Here is a 24,768-nt window from a genome sequence, read left to right on the forward strand (position 1 = left end):
AATGAATGCTAGAGTAAGCATCTTGATGGAGGTAGATGTAAAGCAGGAGCAAAGAAGCTATGAGTGCCTTAAGGAAGTTGTGAAGAGACCTCGGCAGGCATGGATTTACTGAGGAAAAATCACTTATTTTATATACTAAAGGAATTGTTCACAGTGGTCACTTTGACCTGAGGGAACTGAATGGTCAAAAATATAAATGAGGAAGAATAAATCATTTGGGGAGAATTGCTGAGTTATTTGTGACCAGACATTGGAAATGTAGGTTGGGGCAGGATTAGAAAGTATCTTAAGAATTTTAAATTTGTATCCTGTAGGTTATTGGAAACTACTTAAGGTTATTAAATGAGGAGTGACATGTATGTTATATGTTTCAGAAACATGAGTATTTTTGGTGCAAAATGTTTGGGAATGGAGGAGGAAGGAGATTTCATACAGAGATGCCTGGTAGGAAGCCATAACTTTGGTCCAGGTGAAAATGACGAGGACTACGGTGATAGCAATGGGAGCAGAGAAGAGGTAATAGAGTAAATAAATATCTTGGAGGTGGAATCCATAGGATTTGAAGAGAAGGATAAGGAATGGCAAAGTTTCTAATTCAGGGAACTAATATATTGCTTTATCTTTAACTCATATGACTAATACATGGGGTAAAGGGAACAGGTTTGGTCGGAAGTTGGGAAAGGAGACACCCATTTGCTATTAGACGTGTCATGTTTGAGTTGCCAGATACTATTACTAGGAAGATGACCGCTGGGCTCAGTGAAAAATGGGGCTGTAGAGGAAGATTTGGGTGTCATTGCTGAGGCTATAGGATTTTGTGAGTGCCATCAGATAGAAGATACAAAGCAAGACTAAAAGCACTCCTAGGATGGAATTCTGAGGTACATGAGTATTCAGGAGGAACGGGTAGAGATGGAGAGTAAATACTCAGTTTCACCAGAACCAGAGGAGAGAGAAGGGAGGGGGAATCTGTGCAGAAGGAAGAATCATCAACCAAAAACTGCTGCAAAAGTCAAGAGAATGAACAATTAAGAGTTTTGGGTGACCTTAAAAAGAGACATTTCAGTTGGGTGCTGGAGGTGACAGCTGGATTGTGAGGTCTAGAAGGTGAGAAAGCAAACTGAATGCTCTACGTTTTATATGAATGCATAGCAGCATCCCCTCTTGCACCCTGGGCCCCACCCCATGCCACCCTTGCCACAGAAACAGATTCGCAGTCATGCAGGGCTTACAATAAATTGAATTAATTTAGTACCTCGTACTCACATAAAAACTCTATAATAGTATTCATGAATTATACAATATGACTGTGAGTCGTTTCCTTTTCCTTTAGCACCCTCACAGATACTTTTTATGACTGAGGAATACCACTTACTGAACAAAATGTGTTTGAGGAAGTGAGTACGGAAGTCTTTATTTCTGAAAAAATCAAGGGTACATGTTCTGATTACAAATAGCAGTCACCTCTCCCGAGGTGTCCTTGACTTACGTTTGATTGCTTCTGAGCTGGTAATAGTAGCCTCGGTCATCTATATGATGAAAAAAATTGCTGAGATCATTTTATAAGCAGAGTTTTTGTCCAAAAGCAAAAGGACAGAAAGAACACACATACCTATGTATCTATGTGTATAAATGTATAGAAAAATCTGAAGAGTATATACCCAGTACTTATTAGTGAATAACTTTGGATAGGGGAGTGAGATTAAAGAAGGGACAAAAGGAGAACTGTACTTTTTACTTTATATTCTCATGCACTGTATAAATTTTTCAATCAACATCTATTCATGTATTACTTACACAACTCTTTTTTTTTATTTAAATTTTAGTTAACATACAGTGCAGTATTGGTTTCTGGAATAGAGCTCAGTGATTCATCACTTACATATAACACCCAGGTGCATTACTTGTACAGTTCTTTAAAAGAGTAGTATCTTCTTATGTGGAAGATGCCTTTCTACAACTACCCCACACAAAATACTAAACAGAGTATATAATGCATTGAGGGTTTAAATATCTACTTGTTGACAAGTTAGTCTTAATTGTGAACCTATTGGTGAATGGAAAACGTGAGCAAGTTAACCAAGGGTAGAATATATATATATTCATATATATTCACATATATATATGTATAGATATGGTTAGCCAAATTTTAGTGTTCTTTTCAGCAGCCAAATGGTACAATATACTTTCCCAGAGTGTAGTCCTCTTGCACGTACATCACAAGGGGGTACTCAGTAGAAATACAGATTCCCAATCCTGTTGATCTACCAAATAGCATGCTCTGAGGGTCAAACCTGGGATCTTGCATTTTTAAAGAACACTGTTGGTGGTTCTCAGGTATACCAACATTTGAGGATCATTGGTACAGATAAGAAAGAGAGTACTAACTTGGGAAGCTGCGGGCCCAAGTTTTAGTCCTAATACTTACCATTTAGGTGGCTTTGCACAAATGGTTTATCTTTTCTGATATTTTCTCTTCTGACAATCGGCATTCCCTCCCAGTTCTAGGATTCTATGATATGTATGATTGTAAGCATGACATGGCACCATGAAGGAGAAACTTACCTTAAATCAAGCTCTTTGTTATTATGTTTGTATTTGTGCCTGGTCCTACCAAGTAAGATGCCTTTAGTGAGATTGTGTTTTTGTTTAAAACTTTTAAAATCTGAGCTTATCAAACGTTCAGATGCTTATCTAGGACAGGAATTCCTGCAGCTGATGGTCATGGGGTGTCAGTCATGGGGGGAATACTTGCCAGTGTGATTATAGAGCAGTCATTAAAATTTCTCTTATTCATCCTGATTTGTAAATATTTAGATGTGAAGTGTCTGTAAAGTGGCTGGGGCAGGAGATGAGGTTGATGGGGGAGGCATGAGTAATGAAGGGAGTGCTATAAAAGTAAAGCAGTTTAGTTCCTTAACGTTGAAGGTCATTGAAATTCTAAGTTTCTTTTAGTGTGGGTATGATCTTTCTCACCTCCTGTCTTTGTGTAATAGCTGGGTAATTAAGTCTCCTCCAAGCTTGCTTTGCTCTTGTTCCGGTTCTTTGGACCAGATTCACCATCTGCTGGCCAACAGTGATTGAGGGTTAACTTGGTGAAATGATCTTGGAGTCACACCCTAAGGTGAGAAAGCTGGAGCAAGCAGTTGGTGAACATCAGGACAGAGCTGCTCTCTTCTGTTGATCTTTCCTCTGCTTCTAACCCAGGGAAGAAAAAAGGAAGAAGGATTGCTGTACTTTTGGTATTTTACTGTACAGAAATTCATGAGAATTTCTTATGTTTGTTTAAAATTACAATTGTTAAGGACATTAAAAATGTGGTTTCCCTGTTATGTGCAACACTCTACTCAGTTTGGTATAGCCTAGTATATCATAACCATAACAAAAATAACCACATGCACACACACACACACACACACACACACACCACCCTGAAATTTCCAAATGGTATTTCGGATACCAAAGTCCCAGTTGTATTTTGTAAGACACTCTGTCCCTTCTTGTCTATATATCCTTTTCTTTTCTAGCACTGGAGCTATTGTCCTCCCTTTTTCTCTCCTTCTCTCCTCCGTTTTCTCTCTCTCTTCTTTCCTCCTTTGAAAATTGATGTCTAAATCATTTCAAACGCAATGGTATTTTTTCATAGACTGCAGTGTTTTAATACATACAGTGGGACCATATTTTATTTATTTATTTGTTTATTTTTAGTGGGGCCATATTTTAAAAAGTGTTAGCTACTTAAGAATTCCATGGCAAGGGGAGGGCAAGGGGAAAGGGGATTCAGTTTTGAGTAGAGACTCTCCTTTTGTTTGGAAAAATCGCCTTAATAGGGCTATCGTTTATGAAAAGGCAAAGTCCAGAGTCGGGCGAGGTTTGCGCAAAGAAGAAAAAATGCTATGCTACCTTGTGAAAAAGGCAGTGTTCATTGAATAAGCAGGCAATCTGAGAAGTCATTAGGCTAACTGACTACTTCTGCCTGGTGGATGATAGGAACCGGGGACGGGGGTCACTGGGGGTGATGAGAGAGAGTAAAAGACCTTGAGTTGCAGAGAGCTAAGGCTTAGCCCTGGGGACCAGGGAAAAAGGAGGGAGATTCTAAGTAGGGAATTTGTCATGGAAGGACGTGGCCCATGAACTTTAGGAGCTCAAATAATATCCGATACTAGTTTTTTCCTTATAATTAAGTTTTATGAATCACTAAAGTCTGGATTAAATTTTGCTGAGAGAAATTATGAGATGTTTCTTTGATCACAGTTGTACTGCGCTCATGATGTGAGAGTAGCTGTTTCCGCCCCCCCCCCCCACCGACGCTAATGGGAAGGTAACAGCATTCTTCCAATGGATGTCATCAGTCAGTGAATTCTGTGAGTTGGCCAGTAACAGGGAAAGTGGTTATGAAAGAGCAAGAAATGTAGTAACACCCAAGATTGGCTAGTGGAATACACAAGTATTCTCCAAAGTTGACTGTGATAGTAAGAAAGGGGGAGGTGAAAGGGCATGCATATCTGCAATCCTGCAAGGGGAAGAGTTGAATGATTTTTATATGGATATTAAAGGAAAAGGACTCTCCAGAGTCTTGCAAACTTGAGACCCCTCAGATTAGTCATAGTATATTGTGCTTTCAAAATGCCTCCTATTTAGGATTGTTCATTTTGTAAACATGAATATCATACTTTTACATTCTGTAAATTAACATTTAAAAATGTTTCTTAAGGTTAGGGATATCCTGTTAAATGTAATTTTATATAATATTATACCCTATGTGATGGAATGAGGGTTAAATTTTATCCATACAAGACTAGTATTTGATTGCAATAAAAAAAGATGGGCAATGGAGAGACTGAACTCTCAGAGGTCATCTGACTTTAAAAAGATGAATGGAGTTTACTTGATTGACAGATCTCATAAAAGAGAATTTTGATGGAAAAACAATCTGACTTTGTAATCAGTTACAGTGTTGTTTTTCACTATCACCCTGGAATTCTGCCATTGATACAATGCCTGCTTTGCAATCTGTTTTTTCTTAGTCACTGCTTTCTTCTCCAAAATTCTCTTCAGATTAAGAAATACAAAGCCACACTCAGTAATAGTGATTCATGAATAAAAAATTCACAATCCATAGTCCTTCTATAGCTCTGCATTTTTTTTCTTCTCCTTGAGCTTTTTCAGTTTAAAAATAAATAGAGACACTTCTGGGAAGATTAACTTGATTTGTTGTCATCAAGTTAAAAATCATCCACTTCATATTGGCCTCATTCTAGCCCAAACAGTGAGGGTTTTACAGATAATATTCCTTAAACATCGTTAGTTTTAATCTTTGGGGAAAAAGAATCTCTATTACTAGTCAGTAGTCAGTTCTTGGGATTAGAAGGTGAACATGGGTATGAACTCTGGCTGACACTGTACACCCTGCATCAGTGATTGTATCAGGAGTCAGAGGTCTTAAAGGAAGATACAAATTGGTGCCACAGACTTGGCGCCAGGCACAGACAGGGCCTGGCTTTTAGTCATGACCAGTGTTGCACTGTCAAAGTGATTTCTAGATGTTGTGACCTATTACCAGCTCCCCTGCCCTGGGATGCACAGACAGTATTGAATAAACTTGCTGTTAATTTGTCTTTTTGCTTTTGTGTTCCTTTACTTTTCTGGCCTCCCTTTCTTCATTTTAGCTCATCACAAGTTAGGAGCATATCCGCTGGAAAGTGACTCTTGAGAAGTTGGCTGAGGGACCATGATTGAAATAGAATTAAAGAACAAGCTCCCTACCCCTCCCCCCAACCCACTGCAGGAAACTTGAAGGAGCACAACCTCAGAAAATGTGGACATTAGAAGGGGAATATTAGGACGGAGAAGGTATCAAGAAAGAAAACTTGACAGATGAGAGATTTTCCTCACAGGATGTCATGACAGAAAGGGACGTATGGGTTTTACCTGGGAAAGAAAACATAGCTGAAAAATCAAAGAGAGCCAGAGAGAAGGAAGAGAAGGGAAAGAGCCGGTTAGGAAGAGAACTTTTCTGTAATTTATCAGCCTTCAAAACAGAGGCATTCCCAATAAGTAATTAAATATCTATAAAGGTATTTATTAGGAAAGTTCATAAAAATAAATTCAATTTTTAGATATGAAAATTAAATTTCCTTTTTTTCCCCTTCTCCAGTCTTCAATACCTAGAGTACTGTATGTTCACTACAATGGAGAAGGGCCTCAGAAGATTTTCCTTAAGTCATAATTAAAAAAAAAAAATTCTGTCCTCTTCTCTACTGCCATTAAAGCCTTGCATGGCAGTGGACCAAAGTACATTAGATGCTAGTGAGGAAAATGTACAGTAACGGGGATGAGAATGTTTCTGTTCCCCTCCATTCCCATGGGCCTTAGTTTAGCTAGAGTCACCATTAGCATTTTTCTCAAGCTGCATTTACTGTATATGTTCAGTTTTAAATTAACTGCACAAAGTTTATTTACTTCATGGATTATTTAAGATTCCTCTTTAAATATCCAAATATTAGGTAGGGTTTTAGTGTCTGAATTTCCTCCCATTGTGCAGTTGATACGGAGTCATGGAGAAGGCTATGGTGTGTGTCAGCAAAACATAGGAAAGCTTGATGTGAAAAACAAAACTCAAACATCCGGAACATCTAAAATCAAGTACAGTGTGCTTCAGATCATCTGTGGTTTGAGATTATTTATGTCATTAAAATTACTCCTCTTCATTAGTATAGACAACTGCCAATTGCCCAAATTCTGGTGCCTGGAACTCATAGATAAGCAAGAAGACTATCAAATACTGTAAGATCACTGATAGCTGCATTCTTAAATGACCAAACATTTGATATTTTCTCAGAATCGCTCTTGGTCTCATTTTAAAATCCAAGCAATGGTTAAATATATAGTTTCAAAAGCTTCTAGTTTTCTGTACTTATGATGGGTTGGAGTTATTACATATACACTTTTGCAAAAATAAGGCCACTTCTGGCAAGATAAATATTGTGTAACTCCTTAAACTATTATAATGGCCCAGAAGTAAACTTACAACAAATAAAAAGAAAAGAACTCTTTAGAAAGAGCATGATCAGCAAGGCAGACAATGCAATGCATTCTTGATAGACATTTAATGCAAACCTTATCTTAAATGGAATATAAAAAGCAAATATTTTTGCTTATATTTTGGGATAAGATCTAAGAAGCAGCACATATGTTTGTGTTGTTTTAGTTTGCTCATGTTAGGAATGGCATGATACTGATAACAGCCTCTTGACTACTTCATTAACCATATTTATAATAGTTAGCAATAGCATCTGAAGTCTTATTTTGTTCTACTTTGGATTGTGGTTGGTTCCCCTAAAAGTTTCTCTGGTCATCTTTCCATTTGAGGTCATTGTGTTATGTGTCAAGTTGACTGGGCTACAGGGTACCCAGATATTTGGTTAAACACTATTCTGGATGTGTCTTTGAGGGTGTTTCTGGATGAGATCAACATTTCAGTTGGCAGACTGAGTAAAGCAGATTGCTCTCCTCAGTGTGGGTAAGGCTCGTCCAAATTGTTGAAGGCTGGTTTAGAACAAAAAAGGCTGAGTAAAGAAGAGTTTGCTCTCTTTGCCTGAGTGTTTTGAGCTGGGACATCAGTCTTCTCCTGCCCTTGGTGTCAGACTCAGACCGGAACTTACACCGTCAGCTAGCCCAGTTCTCAGGCCTTTACACTCTGACCCAAACTTTTCCATTGGCTCTCCTGAGTCTCCAATTTTTGACTGCAGATCTTTGGACTTCTCAGCCTCCATAATTGCATAAGCTAATTCCTTATAATAAATCTCTTCATATATATGTGTATATATATACACACACACACACACACACACATATATACATATATATATGTGCATATATATATATATATACATATGTATATGTATATGTATACTTTTATTTTTTCCTGTTGGTTCTGTTTCTCTGGAGAACCCTAACTAATACAGTCACCTATTTAGCTTTCTCATGAGCTCATCAATGGGAGCTATGCTTGACTATAAAAACACTAGCTTCAAAGATTTGTACTCCCTTTCTGCAAAGTTTCTTTAAAGAGAGCACCAAGAGGGAAAAGCAAAGGAGGGCCATTCCTAAACATGTGCCTAGAAGCTGTCCCAGGGCAACCCCATTTAAACAGAGTGCTGCTCCGTAACACCTTCCTCGAGCTCATTTCATATAGCTCTCTGTTTGTCTCTGGCTTGGAGTCCCAAAATGCTTTTAGCATCTGGCAGCCACTTGCTCAGTTCTCAACTACTCATGCTCAGCTGAGGACTCACTCAGCTTCTGAAAGATTTGCACTCAGCCTCTGAAAGTCATCCTTGCTCTTATTATTTTCAAAGCCCACCAGTTTAGTTGCTTCTACTGGAGCTGCTTCTGACTTTTTCAAGGGTCTTTACTCTCATATGGGTGGCCGGACTTTGGAGACCCTGAATTTCCATGATATATACATATATAAAGGGGGGGAGATTCCATGTATATATAGTGCATATAGATACACTTTTTTTCCCCCTCACTTCAGATGTTCAAAAGATCCCAGGACCCAAAAAAAGGATCTTTGTCCTAGGGAGTTGGTATACTTGCTGGTTCTTCAAGGCATTCTGGTTCTTTTTTTTCCTGCCCAGGAAAGAGATATCAGTCAAAAACATTGTTTGCTTTCTTGAGCCAAGGAGTTCAGCAGTATTTTAGCACTTTCTTAACCAAATGTCCTTCCCTTAACTGAGAAGGTTGCATATTCTTATTCCTCAGAAGGATATATCAGGCATTCACAGCTGTCTCAGGGTGAGTAAAATAGCTTAAGGTTAAGCCCAACTATATAATTTTCCAAGGAAATCCTATAGTCTCTAAGTTTCCAGGGTTGGACATATACAAGTTCACTGTTTATTGAATTTTTAGGATACCTCATGTTTCCTAAGCATGAGTGTTAGCAAAAGATGTATTTTTCCTGCTTCCTCTAACATGTCTCCTTCCCTCATCCCACCTTTATTTGGGGGCACTAAAGTTCAGGTTAGGGTTTTCAATGATTTCCAACAAATACTTATGGAATACCTCTGTGCTTTTAATCCCTGGATATTTACAGTTGTAAGCTACAGTGACAGGATAAAGTCACTGCCATAATATTTCCCTGAGTAAAGGAATAATACTGCAATACATTTGTGTTCTGCCAATTTGCTACTATTTCACCATGACAGCTTTGAAAGGTTTTTCTTAGTTATGTGTTATCTAACAGTAGGACTGGTCCTTGTCTGCATGGAGCTCAGTCTAGCAGGAGAAAACTTCACAAATAAACAGTGATAATCAAAAGCAACAACTATAATAGTGGTGTCTATAAAGTGCAACGGAACTGAGCCTAGGGAGCAGTTAACTCTCCTTTCATGCGTGCAGGTCGGGGAGGGCTAGGACAAGCTGCTGAGATACTTTTCTCTTGGGTCTTGATGTGAATATAATCTGGCCAGGGGACCAGCGGGAAGGGAAAAGAGGGAGATCTGACAACTGTAAAATACTTTAATACTTTAAAAAATTTACAGAAGCATTCTTTCTGAAACCAATGTTTGGAAAACAATTACTGTTCGAATTAGAGTATTAAAGCATTCATATTAGGCAATGTCTTTGAAATGCTCACAACCAAGATATTCTATGCCAGTTTCTTTTTTAAAATAGAGAAACAGCTGTATGCATTCAATGCTTTATTAGTTTTAATTTTAAAAACAATGTAAAAATATTTTAAGGAGTAATTTTTCTTTTGCTTTGGAATTAAATTTATTCTTTTTATACAGAGGTGCTCTAACTTCTTTGTCTAAAATTTATGGAGTGCTTTGTGTACTTTATCTAATGTACACTTATGCTCTTAGGAAAGATTTGTCCTTTCTGTAAAATAGAATTGCTACTGCCAGCTAGTATGCGATTTGATTTATTACATGAGTTTATAAGTTGGGGTCATTAGCACACTCCTTACAAAGGGTCATTCTGGAAAAAGTTTGATTTAAAATTTTAAAGTTGTTATAATTACTGGTCAGAACCTCCTGAAATATCAGAACTCTATATTTTTTGTGCCTTTATAGATTATGGTTATTTTTGGACTGTTTTGTGAGGAAGTATATTTGAAGATATTTATGCACAATTATTCAAATAACACTTCAAGGACCATAGATTTCCAGCATTAAGTGTTCTTTTGAATAGATTCTTTGCCTATTGATTGGGTAGGTATTTTTGCTGTTTTAATGGCAAATGAAACTTCTGTTTAAAAATACAGTAAATTTGAGCACCTACAAAATATGAATGTGCTCAGTACCTACAACACAGTCCTGAGGAAAAATAAGCTTATAGACAAAGAATTAAAGTGTAATAGGTTAAGTGCTATAAAAGAAGTATGCATAAAATATCAGAGACTCACAAATTATGAAGCACTAAATTTTGTTTGGGGAGAGGTGAGAGGGGTGAGAATGGTTACCAAAGGGAGAGAATGTTTGAGAAAGCCCCTAGGGGAATAAGGAGAGTATTTTAGTTGAAAGAAACATCATGAGCATAGTGCATGTGAGGAATGGTGAAAAGTCCTATGGGGCTGGAGGTGAGACTGGGAACGAGGCAGGAGGCACAACAATTTAAACAGTCTTTATGTACCACTTAAGCTGAAAAAAGAAACAGCATGTACTAGAGAGATCACCTGGATAACAGAAAGGGAGGTGGGTCCTTTCTAGAAAAGAGCAATGGCAAGAACACAAGTTAGTATTTAATAGGCAATATGAGAGTCTCAAATGCAATACTTAAAATGGAAAGAGATAAGACAGGTGGGATATGAGAACTGTCTGGAGATGTAAACTGACAGGAACTGGTGGCTGATGAGGGAGAGAAGAAGGGGTAGACATAAGGGAAGAGGAAGAGTGGTCAGTGACCAACTTTTTACTTTGGGAAATACAGTGAATAGTGGTATTATTAATTAATCTAGGAAAGATAGGAGGAAGAAACAATAGTACTTATTTTTGGAAAGAATATGGACACAGGTTTCAATCTTGGTTTTCCACTCTATTACTTAATAGCTATGGGAATGTGGTGGCCAAGCTCTGCAACCTCTCAGAGCCCCCTTTTCTTCTTTTAAAATAGGAAAAACTATACTCTCTTTGTGGAGTTGTTTAGAGAATTAATGACAACAATGTATGTAAAGTGACCAGCACGTTCCTAAAATATCAGAGACATTTAATGTTATTGTCACTTCCACTTTCTCCTTCTTTGACTTTGAGGAGCAGTAAGGATCCAAAATCTTTAGCCAGTCAGCTAGGTAGCTAGAGCTGCTGTTAAAAAAAAAAAAAAAAAGAAAGAAAGAAAGAAAAGGAGAGTCTAATCAAAAGAAGAAGGGAAGAAGTCAACAGATTCCAGAGACTTTTTTAAAAAATAGTGTCTAATGGGGTGCTTGAGTGGCTCAGTCAGTTAAGTGGCCAGCTCTTGTTTTCAGTCTTAGGTCATGATCTCAGGGTACTGGCATGGAGCTCCGCATTGGGCTCTGTGCTCAGTGGGGAGTCTGAGTAAGGATTCTCTCTCTTCCTCTCCCCTCACTCGTGTTTTCTCTCTCTCTCAAATAAATAAATCTTTTTTTAAAAAAATAGGATCTAATTGATTTATAGTTCTAAATGTTCTTAGATTGTTGTCAGAAATTATATTGGCATATAAAAATAAAGCACCTCCTAAGTCCTTAACATGACCAAATCCAGAGAAAAGTAATTTGGCCTTTATTACCACTCTTACTGTTACATTATCTGCAATTAGTATTACTGAATCCTCATCTCTATAGCTACTTTAGAAATACATTATAGTTCAAACGGCTTATTTCTGTTGGTTTATTTTCTCAGGTAAGACAAAATTCAGCTAAGGATTATTGAGGAAATGAGAGCCACTAATGTTAGCCAGAGGAAGGAATATATTTTAGAAAGTAAGTATGTTCAGAGGAGAACATCAAGATGTGATTTGTAGTAATATTATTATTTTTTTATTGTAAGATATGAGAAAGGGAGAAGGAAGTGGTCATTGGCATGCAATTGGCAACTGTTAATGATTAGCTGGCTGAGTAAATATATCCATATCTCATTGAGCATTTTGAAATCAGTGTGTTTTAGACCACTTTCTTCTTTTTTTTTTTTTAAGATTTTTTATTTATTTATTTGATGGAGAGAGAAAGAGAGAGCACAAGCAGGCAGAGCAGCAGGCAAAGGGAGTAGGGAGTCCGATGTGGGACTCAATCCCAGGATCCCAGGATCATGACTTGAGCCAAAGGAAGACGCTTAACAGACTGAGCCACCCAGGTGCCCCTAGACCTCTCTTCTTCTAAGTCATTATTCATTCAGCACTTTTTTCTGTTATAAGTATAAAACATAATTTTTTCCCCACAGAATGTCTGAATATTTATAAATGTCTCAATGTCAGTTTCAATCTCCTGTATAGATTGATTCCAAAAAAAACTTTTACCCATTTTTCTCTTTTATTCCCAACCACAGGAAGGCATATATCTCATCTTCTCTTAAAAGTTAGTAGAAAAATATGGGCAATGTGTGCTGTTTCCAATCTGTTCAGTTGTCTACCCTGTCCTGAGATCTCAGATTGACAGAGGTTCCCTACCACCTCATGGTTGCCTTTGATATGGAAAAAGGTTTATCTTCTTATTTCCAAACATTCCCATTTAGTATCATGAATTTATCAGGTACCATCCAGAGTTGGGTTTGTTTTCTTTCCTTTTTCTTTTTTTTTTCTTTTTTTTCTTTTCTTTCTTTTTTCTTTTCTTTTCTTTCCTTTTCTTTTCTTTCTTTTTTCTTTTCTTTTCTTTCATTTTGTGTTTTTGTTTTTTACCTGAAGCATCCCCCATATACCAAGCAAAGAACATGGCTTTACCACCTATTATATCAAATATTTTGGTAACATATTAAATCACCTTTCTAAATGCTGAGGAGTGCCATCTTTCCATAATTCTGCAGTTTGGTCAATAGGATGATGTTCACCCTGACTATAGAACTTCTTCATCCTACCTAATATTTATTTTTCTTATTTTTCTAAGTGAAATAAGTCAAGTAGAGAAAGACAATTATCATATGGTTTCACTCATTTGTGGAACATAAGGAATAACAGGGAGATTGGTAGGAGAAGGAAGAGAAAAATGAAGGGGGGGTAAACAGAAGGGGAAATGAACCACAAGAGATTATGGACTCTGGGAAACAAACTGAGGGTTTTAGAGGGGAGGGGGTGGGGGGATGGGCTAGCTTGTTGATGGGTATTAAGGAGGGCATGTATTGCATGGAACACTGGGTGTTATACGCAAAAAATGAATCATGGAACACTACATCAAAAACTAATGATGTACTGTATGGTGACTAACATGTCATAATAGAAAAAGTAAAAAAAAAAAAAGAGGGGTTACACCACCTCAAAATATGCCTGTTGTCTTGCATGGCCTGTAGGAAGGCTGGAGGCTCTGTGGCTGACAACATGCATGGCTTCTCAGACTTTCCATGAAGCTTCCAGGGCTTTGGTTTTTGGGTTTTAGTCCTGAAAAATTCCAGGCTCACCTACATTAGGTTACTGTTTCCTCCCAGAATGTTTTCCAGTCCCCTGAAATCTCCCCTCATTCTGAAGTTATGACAGATCCTCTCTTTAATCTCTGTGAGACTTTCTCTCTCTAAAATAATCCAGCTTTTTAATTAAATTCAAGAGCAAAAGTCATTAGAACACAAAAATCTTGCTTGTCTCCTAAAGAGGTAGGAGGAAAAATGGTTCTCCTTTTCCTGGTGTGCCTATAGAAAAAAAAATTGCCATTTATTTCATCATCTGATTGTTCTGTTACATTGGTTTAGTAACTATTCCCATTTCAATGGTGTTAGAGGCTTCTAAGTGGATGCTTAAGAATTATTCTTGGTATAAAAAAATGAGACCCTAGAGCTAGGATTTTGTGTGTAGAGGTCTCTTAGGTTGAACAGATTTTTGTGTGTATTTTTACGTGTGCAAGTATCAATAATTCAGTATGAGGTGTAATAGTCAAGTAGAAAATCAGGTATTCATTCCAGAAAGATTTTATGGGACACCATAATGTTCTTAGTACTGTAATTGGCATTGGGATTTGGGTTACAGCTGTGAATCAGAACTTACATTCTATCAGGAAGCTTTCTGGAGCAAGATGATGATTAAAATGATGATAGGCACTGTCATAAATGTATGTAAATTATTTTATTTAATATTTGTAATATTCTTATGTTTAGATATAAATTATTAGTCCCATTTTATAGATAAGGAAACTGGAATGGAAAACACTTAACTGGTTTGCCGAAGTTTAAATCGCCTACATAAGTGCTTGAGATATTATTAAAATCCATGTTTTCCACGCCTATGCTCAATGCTGCCACACCAGTCAGGATGGTAAGATAACTGGTTTGCCGAAGTTTAAATCGCCTACATAAGTGCTTGAGATATTATTAAAATCCATGTTTTCCACGCCTATGCTCAATGCTGCCACACCAGTCAGGATGGTAATAAGACTGGGAAGATAGATTTTTTTTTAATCGATAAAAACATCTTGATTACTTCTTTTGAAATATGCTTAAGGTACAGGTTTATTTAATGACAATTAAACACACAAACTTACATGTTGAATTGTGTCCCTCTCAAATTCATATGTTGAAGTCTTAACCCCCATACTTAAAAATACAATTTTACTTGGAAATAGAGTTGTTGTACATGTAATTAGTTAAGTCAAGATGAGGTTATATGGGAATAAGGAGAGCCTTTAATCCAATATGACTGATGTCTTTATAAAAAGGGGAAATTTGGATACAGATACACACAGGGAAAATGCCACATGAACATGAAGACAGACATAAGAATGATATATATCTACAAGCTAGGGTAAGCCAGAGATTGCTAGCAAAATGCCAAAACCAAGAGAGAGAGATGAAATAGATTCTTACTCAGAGCCCTCAGAAGAAATCAAATCTATTAACACTTTAATCAGCCTCCATAGCTGTGGCCTTCTACTTCCAGAATTGAGAGACAATACATTTCTGTTATTTAAGCCACCTAGTTGTGGTACTATTTTACAGAAGCCCTAGCAAACTAATATACAGGCCATGTAAAACACCGTATCAGAGATGCATGTGTTTGATGAAAATGCTCCCTTAATGTGCTGTATTCACTGATGATGATGAGGAACAGCACATTGGACAGATTACGTATTTTAACATAATAACAATAAACCATTCAGTATGCATGTTTATCTATGTTGACAGTCTTTATAGTCACCCTGTATATTTTACTTAGAGAAGTTGATTCACTTTAAAAAATCAGTAATTAAATTCATCCATCATATCCCAGTAAATGCTTTCTTCTTTCATTGAGGAGTTTAATCAAAGGGAAAGAGGGAAACCTATTAAAATAAATTTTGAAAACAGAACAAAATTTATTAAATGCAAAATCTGAAAATAAGCATTCAAGATAGACAGCTATAGCATTTTGCATTCCCATCAGCAATGAATGAGAGTTCTTACAAACTTACCAGCATTTTGCATTCCCATCAGCAATGAATGAGAGTTCTGTACAAACTTACCAGCATTTGGTGTTTAGTGGTATTTCATTGCTCTTTTACTTTGCATTTTCTTGATGACATATGATGTGGAGCATCTTTTCATATGCTTATTTGCCATCTGCATACATTATTTATTTACTTTAAGATTTTATTTGTTTGTCAGAGAGAGAGAGAGCATGCACAAGCTGGGAGAGCGGCAGGCAGAGGGAGAAGTAGGCTCCCCGCCAAGCAAGGAGCCCAGTGCTGGACTTGATCCCAGGACTCTGGGATCATGACCTGAGTTGAAGGCAGATGCTTAAATGACTGAGCCNAGAGAGCATGCACAAGCTGGGAGAGCGGCAGGCAGAGGGAGAAGTAGGCTCCCCGCCAAGCAAGGAGCCCAGCGCTGGACTTGATCCCAGGACTCTGGGATCATGACCTGAGTTGAAGGCAGATGCTTAAATGACCCAGGCATCCCTATACACATACATATTTTTGATGAGGAGTCTGTTAAGTTGTTTGTTCCATTTTTTAATTGGATTTTTTTTATCATTGAGTTTTAAGAGCTCTTTGTACATTTTGGATTACAGTCCTTTATCCAATGTGTCTTTTGAAAATAATTTCTCCCAGTCTGTGGCTTCTCTTCTCCTTCTCTTAACTCCACCTTTTGCAGAGCAAAAGTTTTTAGTTTTAATGAAGTGCAGCTTATCAAATTTGTATTCATGGGTTGCACCTTTGGTGTTGTATCTAAAAAGTCATCACTATTCCCCAGGTCATCTAGGTTTTCTCCTATATTATCTTCTGGGAGTTTTATAGTTTTCTGTTTTACATTTAGGTGTGCAACTCATTTTGAGTCAATTTTTATGCAGAGTGTAAAGCTTATGTCTAGGTTTTTTTGTTTTTTTGTGGGTTTTTTTGCATGTGGATTTCCAGTTGTTCAAATATCATTTGTTGAAAAGACTATCTTTGCTCCATTGTCTGCCTTTTCTCCTTTACTAAAGTTTAGTTGACTGACTATATTTATGTGGATCTGTTTCTGGACTCTATTTTGGTCCATTGATTTTTTTGTCTATTTTGCGAATATCACACTATCTTGATTAAAGTAGCTTTATCATAAGTGTTGAAGTTGAGAAGTGCCAGATCCCTGACTGTGCTCCTCTTCAACATGATGTTAGCTATTTTTGATCTTTGTCTCTTCATATAAACTTTAGAATCAGTTTTTGGTATCCATGAAAAAAAACTTGCTGGGAATTTTTATTGGGATTTTATTGGATCTAGAGGCCAAGTTGGGAAGAACAAACATCCCAATATTGAGTCTACCTACCTGTGAACATGGAATCTCTCTCCATTTATTTGGATCGTCTTTGATTTCTTTCATCAGTGTATTGTAGTTTTCCTCATATAGACCCTATATATATATATATCTTGTCTTATTACATTAGTTAGGACTTCAGATATGATGTTGAAAAGGAGTAGTAAGAGGGGACACGCTTACCTTGTATCTGATCTTAATGGGAAAGCTGTGAGTTTCTCACCATTAAGTATAATTACTATTGGTTTTTTTTAGATGTTCTGTATTAAGTTGAGGAAATTCCCCTCTATCCCTGGTTTGCTTAGTTTTTATCATGAATGGTTGTCTTATTTTATTAAATGCTTTTTCTGCATCTATTGGTAAATTACTGTGACTTTTCTTGTTTGTAACCCATGAAGTGATAGACTACATTAACTGATTCTATTTCCAGTTTTATAGGTATAATTGACATACATCACAGTATAAATTTAAGATGTAAAACATAGTGGTTTGACTTATATGTACTACTGAAATAATACATTAATTGATTTTGAATGCAACTGGCCTTGCATACCTGGAATAAATCCCATTTGGTCATGGTGGCTATTCTTTTAATACATTGTTGGTTTCAATTTGTTAATATTTTATTGAAGATTTTTACAACTATTTTCATAAGAGATATTGGTCTATGATTTTCTTTTATTGTAATGTTTAACTGGTTTTGTTAATAAGATAATGCTGGCCTTATAGAATGAGTTAAAAAGTGTTCTATCTGCTTCTATTTTTTGGAAGAGATTAGAGTATTGATATAATCTCTTTCTTAAATACTTTGGTAGCATTCACCGGGGAAATCATCTGGGCCTTGCTTTCTTTTTTGGAATGTTATTAATTAGTGATTTAATATTTTTAATAGGTATAATTTTACTTGGATTATCTATTTCTTCTTTTGTGTGTTTTGTTTCTTGTGTTTTGTGTATTTGTGTCTTTAAGAGATTGATGCAGGGGTGCCTGGGTGGCTTAGTCAGTTAAGTACCTGACTCTTGATTTTGGCTCAGGTCAAGATCTCGGGGTCCTGGGGTCGAGCCCCACGATGTTGGGCTTTGTGCTCAGTGTGGAGTCTGCTTGTCCTTTTCCTTCTGCTCCTCCCCCTGTTCGCTCATTCCCTCTCTCTGTCTGTCTCTCTCTCTCACTCTGTGTGTGTGTGTGTGTATGTGTGTATTAAATAAATAAATAAATAAATAAATATATATATATATATATATATATAAAATCTTTTAAAAAAAGAAATTGGTGCATTTACCTATTCATAACATTCCTTGATTGTCCTTTTTATGTTCATGGAATTAGTAGTAATGACCCCTTTCATTTCTGATACTAGTAATTTTTGTGTGTGTTTTTTTTTTATTCTTGGTTAGCTTGGCTAGGAGTTTATTGATTTTATTGATCTTTTCAGAGAACAGCTTGTATTTTTATTAATTTTCTTTACTGATTTCCTCTTTTCAATTTTATTGATTACTGCTATAATTTTTGTTATTCCTCTTCTTCTGCTTGCCTTAAGCTTACATTGCTCTTCTTTTTCTATTTTTCTTAAGGAGAAAGTATGTATTGCTGATTTTCCGATTTTTCCCTTTTTCTAATACATGCTTTTAGTACTATAAATTCCCTGCTAAGCACTGCTTTTGCTGGATCCTATAAATTTGTCAGTTTTGTTTTCATTTACATTTAGCTCAAAATATTTTTAAGTTTTCTCAACATTTTTTCCTTGACCTATTAATTTCCTCTTTTGAGTAATTGTAAAGACATTACTATTTAGAGTTCATTAAATACCAACTACAATAAATAAACTAAAAACTCAAAGTTCTATGTTTTTCGCAGTATAAAAAATTAAATTTTTATTCATTCTGACTTTTATTAGTGTGCAGAAAAATGCATCGCCTATATTTTTTTAAATAATGTTAAATAATCTAAGCTCCCAAGATAATTTGATTTACGTTTTTGAATAAGCTTCTAGTCAGCTAAGTATATTGCTGTTTAAGAGTGATTTACTTATGGACTATCCATGTTAAACAGTGTCCAGCTCATTACAGTGTTAGGGCTTGTCTCCTCTTCAGTGCCATAACTATATACCTGTGTCTACATGACATGTACACGTATGTATTGCAAAAGGTGGTCAGGATTCAACAAATGCCTCATTTGACTTGATTTACTCAAATAAATTATACCTAAATCTTAAAAAAGAAACAAAGAAAGAAAGAAAGAAAGAGAGAGAGAGAAGAAAGAAAGAAAGAAAGAAAGAAAGAAAGAAAGAAAGAAGAGAAAGAAAAAGAAAAAAACATATTCCCAGTAGTTGTATCACTTAATTTAAATCAGTCTCTGCCTGGCTCTGATACCACAGTAGCTGCTGGTTTCTTCTCCTCACTCTCTGTCCTGCTCTACAAAGTATTTGAAGCCCTACATTTTGGGTCCAAGGTTGTAGTTCCTTGCTCTTTCTGGTTTCAGGAGCTTGTACTTCCTTCCCTGATTGTCCTTTTCTCCTTTTGCTGCACTTCATATTACCTGAGTTTTGAACAATCTTCCTTATTTTCAAGAATTGTCTCCCGGTTCTGCTCTGTTTATATGACATTTGACCTCTTACTTCTCTTGACCTCACTTATTTGGGTAAGAAAAAGACTCTAAAAAAAATCATGGCAATTGAAGGACAGGGGAGGGGATGTGCTGCTCTTGACATTTCCTTCGTTCTGTCTTGAGTTTATAGTTGAAATAAAAGCATGCAATCTTCATAGAAATTAAGACATCCTCCAAGAAAAAAATGACATCCCAGTTATTATAAAATGCTAACTTATAAGTATGTTCCATTACAATAAATTATCTAGCCTTTAAAGAGCTTTTAGAATCTCAACAATAAGAATCATTTCTAGAGTGAGAAGAAGAAAAAAATTTGTTTCTTTCCACAGCATGATTACCAATCATTTGTCCTGCTGTCTGATGCTTTTCAAAATCATAGTGCAGTGAAGAATCCCTCCACTTCCTCTCTTGCAAAAGGAAGGAACTGAAGTCATTAATGGTTCTGATGAAATTAGGAAATTCATACTCACCCAGCCCCAAAGAGAATATGTTAAAAGTTTTAACAGCTTAAAAGTCTCTTTCAACTTCTCTCTGTGTCATTAAGAAAACACATGAGAAATTCCCATATGGAAAGTATGGATTTTTCTTTCCCCTAATCACGTAAAGTAGCTTCTTATCTCTCCTGTTCTTTGTGCAGGAGTGAACTGGACCAAACCACAGGCTACTGTCTGTTTCAGTGCATTCTGGTCCATCTCCACTGCCGATTAATTGCCTGTGCTCAAATACGAAGGTAATCAGCTCTCAGGCTTCTAGAAATGTTTTGACCCCTTCTCCTAAGTACATATACAGAGCCTTTTGCCAAAGTTGCTAGGCACTTTGTCAAAGATGCACTGTCTGTAATGAAGATGGGGGAGGTAAGAGCAAAGCCCACAGCTGCTTGGAGAAACACTGCCAAGATAAGAGCAGCTTTGAAGGATAAACTGGGAGATTATGTTAGCAAGCATGGCTAAGGCTTATGGAGGGCTGGGGGAGGTTGCACTTCCATATAACATTGTATTACAAGTCTTAGAGTTTTATTCTTTTTTAATGAATTGTTTATGTTACTGGGAACACCAAACAAAACTTTTCTTTCAAAAGAATAATATTTCATTAAAAGTGCTTAAGCTTTGGGGTAAACATATTTTAGGACCTAAGAAAATCAAGGACAGTGATTTCCACAAATGTCTTATCTATTAGAATGAATGCTTAGATTCAGTATAGTGACACCATTTCCTTTTCTGAAAATATTTTCTAAAAGAATGGATAACCTTTAGGCTAGGAATCCACTCTGTGGCATGGAATTTCAAATAAGATCTATTTTTTCTTCTCTGTCATAGCTATATTTCATTTGTTTGAAATACTTTCTTTCCCTGATTTCTGTTGTCCTATGTTAAAATACTTCTTAAATTTTTAGTTTTCTTTATGCTGTATTTTCCCCTTTGTCTTTGAGCACTGCTTAGAAAAATTAAATTTTAGAAGTTGGTATAGACATTGGTAATATATGGAATTCATACATATTCATTTGTACATATTCATACATATTTATTCATACATATTCAGAATATTTATTGTCCTGTAATATATGGAATTTAAATGAATATCTAAATTCTAAACTTCAGATTTTGTGGCTGTCTATATGATTTTCTTGTTGCAATCTTGCCTTCCCAATTATATTTTTTATTGAACTAATGTAAATTCAGTTTCCTTCCTAAGGAGTACATGATAGGAAATACACACAAATAAGGCAGCATAGAGCAGTACCTACACATAGTGGATGGTATCTATATACTGGGTAAATGAGTGAATGAAGGGATGTGCTGAATGAAGCCCTTAAGAAAATCAGAGTTAAAAAACGTTTTATCACAAGACAAAATCGAAAGGGAGACAAGCCATAAGAGACTCTTAATCATAGGTTACAAACTGAAGGTTGCCAGAGGGAAAAGGGTTGGGGGGATGAGGTAACTGGGTGATGGGGATTAAGGAGGGCACGTGACGTAATGAGCCCTGGATATTATATAAGACTGATGAATCACTGAACTTTACCTCTGAAACTAATAATATACTATATGTTAATTAATTGAATTTAAATTTAAAAAGTTTTATCAAATATCAATGATTGAGAACATAATATATTTAATGTAGGTAATGGAGAATATATCATATTTTTTATTTTTCATTATCATGGCATATTAACATTTATATTTCCAGTGTAATAATTAAATATATATGTATATTATATACATATATATAACATGTATATTATATACATATATATAATTTTAACTTGTTTTTAAAGCATAATTTTATGAATGTTTAGTTAATATTGAATTTGCTTAGATAATAAGAAAACAGGGCTACATTTTTTAACAGTGCATATGGTATTTTTAGTCTCTACTGAAAGAATTTTTAAGCTTTGATTCTAACTCAGTTTTATTCAGCTCAAATGCTCTTTGATATCAGTCTGAGTGGCTGTTGAATCAGGACACAAAAAGGACGAGAGGCTACTTTTGATCCCAGTTTTAATACTTAATTTTTTTTCCTTATCAAAATACATTTGTCAGAAAATTTTTTTTCTAGCTGTATATTTATAACAATTACTCCTGGCTATTTTGAGAATGATGCCATTTTAACATCTTTATTCCATGTAGCATAGGATATTTTTATAGCATCTGGAAAGGCTTTATTGATACACTCAGGCTATGGGAAAAGCTGATTTGAGAATTGTTACCAGAAAAAAGAGGTTACAGATGTTTGGTAGGAAAATATCATAAATATCCTCTTCTACAATTATTCAGCTGATGCTTCATGAATTACTAACCATTTCTCTACACTTGAATTTTTGTTTTGAACATCTAGCTCCAATAGGCATCTTTCTCTAAAATTAACTTTTAAGAACAAAGTTATTGGGCCCAAATGTATTAGTATTTTTAAATTACCCATTTTGTATGTTTTTCAAAATGTTTGTACTGATGTACACTGCTAACTGGGCTAACAGTATGTGAAAGTAAAGTAACAGTGTCCCGGGGGGAGATACAGAAAAAAAATCAATGTTGTCTAAGGTTATGCACCAACTGGAATTTAGAGTACAATGCACAGATACACACTACTATGTTCCCCATAAACTTTAAAACAATTTCAGAAGACTGCCTTGTGCTTGGTTGGCAAATGTATCATTTATTTATTTATACCCTACCTTATTCCAGAACATATTTCAAGATGACTAAATGCATCTATAGCAATGACTCAGAACGAACTTGACAAACCTGAGTGGAATATACATCAAATTTCTTTCCAAGAGAAAGGGAGTGGAGGAAGCAAAAGCCACTTAAAAAGTCCTTTAATTCCAATTTCTTTTTTAATTTATTTTTTTAAAATTTTATTTATTATTTGACAGAGATAGAGACAGCCAGCGAGAGAGGGAAAACAAGCAAGGGGAGTGGGAGAGGAAGAAGCAGGCTTCCAGTGGAGAATCCTGATGTGGGGCTGGATCCCAGAATGCTGGGATCACGCCCTGAGCTGAAGGCAGATGCCTAACGACTGAGCCACCCAGGCGCCCCCTAATTCCAATTTCTGTGTGGAGCTTGATCCTCCTTAAAGCTGAGATATAGTCAGAATTAGTCTCCTAGCGTTAACTTTTATATTCCTTTTGGAAAGCAGTTTGGCAACTACACCCTGAGCCATAAAAATGTGCCCACTCTAATTCACTAATTTCACTTCTAGGAATCCTAAAAAATAAATTATAAATATGAGAACAGTAAATTTTATGCATTAAATGTTCACCACAGTACTGTTTATAATAGTCAAAACCTGGAAACAACCTAAATTTTCATCCAGAAAGGAATATAATTATATCTATTTGTTAGAATAGCAATTTGGATATTAAAATATGATTATTAATCATTGCAAAATTTAACATAATATGTTAAGTGAAGAGGCAGAATATAAAATACCATGTGTGACTATAATTATGTTAAAAGAGAAAAAGATCATGGTCTAAAGAAGAAAAAAATGAAGTAAAATACACCAAAATGTTCAGTTACTATAGTAATATGATGAGAACTATCGATACATTTTATATTCATTTTTATTTACTAAAATTTTATTATGGGCTTATATTATTTCCAAATAAATTCTATCAGGAATAATTAAGCCTCTATATCTGAATAATCTCATTTTTATATTCTGATGCAATATTAATAAACAGGAAAAACTGCTGTCACGAAGTTACCATCTGCTAAGTGTTTGCAATCGCTATGGCCTATATTAGCCCTCAGCAGGACTTCAGTAGTTCTGCAATGGGAAGACTTCTGAGATTAAAGAGAGGGACAAGCTTATGAGCAAGGGACATCCTGAAAGCTTACAGGGTTTGAGAATTTGGGAAGAGCCAACAGCCTAAAGCTAAAAATCAAAATGGGGCATAACTTAGGCAATCTTGTATAAGGATGCCCATAGGAACCAAGAAGATTCTGCATGTATGGAGCCAGTGACTGTCAGAGGGAATATGCATACCATAATCTATGCTAGTTTATGCCAAAATTCCACTCCAGCAAAATACAAACAGTCATTGAAATCTGTCTCTACTCTTTCCTATAAATGAGACATGGATACAAACAGAAACATAGTAGGCGATGGCACTACCAAGTTGGAATGAAATCACAAAGGTTTCTCTTTGAACATGGCAAGAGAGGTCTCATTTTTTTTTTTTTTTGGAACCTTCTATTTGTCAAAACTTGTGTTCAGTGCTTTATCAACGCTAGTTTATTTGATTCACTCAAAACTCTATGATGTAGTTGATATCATTCTCATTTTACAGAGGAGGAACCTGGATTCCAGAGAAGTCACATATTTTGCCTAGGGACACATACCTGGTGATAGAATTAGGCTTTGAACCCAGGTCTACAAAGGCCAAGTACTTTCTGTTATTTCTAGTGGATCTAACAGTGAAATGACCCAGTAGCTTAAGTCCAGTGAATTGTTATTACACTTCCACCACAAGGCATGGGGCAGAAAAGATGAAATTCTGAATTTCATTTTCTTTAGAAAGCAATCGAGTTATAACCTGCTAACCTATAAGTGATAATATAAAGACCGCATTCACCCAACTATGTTCAGGATAATTGGAATATGTCTAGATCCAGAGTCAGACCTACATTTAAGGTAATATTAATAGTGCTAATGACATCTGTAGAGAAAATCTTAGATGTTGCCTCCATTCTTGTGAAATTCAAAAATAAACTGACTCATGTTGACAAAAGTACAGGTTTCCAGAGCTCATCGGTCCAAATTCAATTCAAACCAACCCAAGCCAAACTGCGTAAACCAAACC

This window comes from Ailuropoda melanoleuca, chromosome 15, assembly GCF_002007445.2.
Source record: "Ailuropoda melanoleuca isolate Jingjing chromosome 15, ASM200744v2, whole genome shotgun sequence".
Taxonomy (NCBI): Eukaryota; Metazoa; Chordata; class Mammalia; order Carnivora; family Ursidae; genus Ailuropoda; species Ailuropoda melanoleuca.